Source organism: Sphaeroforma arctica, assembly GCF_001186125.1.
Source record: "Sphaeroforma arctica JP610 unplaced genomic scaffold supercont1.921, whole genome shotgun sequence".
In the NCBI taxonomy this organism is placed as follows: Eukaryota; class Ichthyosporea; order Ichthyophonida; genus Sphaeroforma; species Sphaeroforma arctica.
Window position 1 is genome coordinate 25,830 of NW_014039637.1, and position 946 is coordinate 26,775.

Genomic DNA, 946 nt, shown 5'->3' on the forward strand with positions numbered 1-946 from the left:
TCAATGCTTACTATTGAACTGGGTACGATCTCTGGCTATGAACATTCGAAAGCCATGCACCGGTTGAGCATTCATATTGTAGGCCTCGTCTTATATCCTTGCTGTTATCGTCGCCTCGTAGACACATGTCAGCCCAATCGCGTTCGATATCTCTTTGACTATACTAAGGTTGTGATGTAGATAAGAGTGGTCGCAAATTTGTCAATACATGGGGTAGGTAGATGAAAGAGTACTGCCAGAGGAATAGTATTCGTCTTAACCAAGATATGTGTGATAGGACCCAGTCATGTGTATGTGTGGCAACAATGCAGCTTTGTATGTATGTGGTAAGCGTGTTAAACCCCATGTGTATGGGCAGTAGTGTGCAATATGTGTATGTGACAGTACACGATAAATGTGTATATGTATGATGCATTTGTATGGTAGTGTAGCTTGCAATATGTGTATGTGTGACAGTACGCAATCGATGTGTATGTATGTTGCCTATATATCGTATCAAGTATGCAATATCTGTGTATGTGATAGTACACGATACATGTGTATGTTTGTTGCATGTGAATCGTATCGTAGTATGCAATATGTATATGTGGCAGTACACGATAGGTGTGTTTGTGTGTTACTTATGTTCTATTCATGCTCCACACAACTCGAAGGGGCATACGAATTTTTGCTGTGCGAGAGCATGCAGGCATTCAAAACCTAACGGTAAAGCGCTATCAAAACGCCAGTACCATAAAGCACTCTAGTATATCTATATTCGAGTACGAATCTGCGTGCAAGTATTATATATATACATATATATATATATATATATATATATATATACGTAATCTGTCGTGACTAAGTATTATATATATATATATATATATATATACTATACTGTCGTAGTATAAGTTAATTATATATATATATATACTATATATATATACTAATAATAGTATACGTA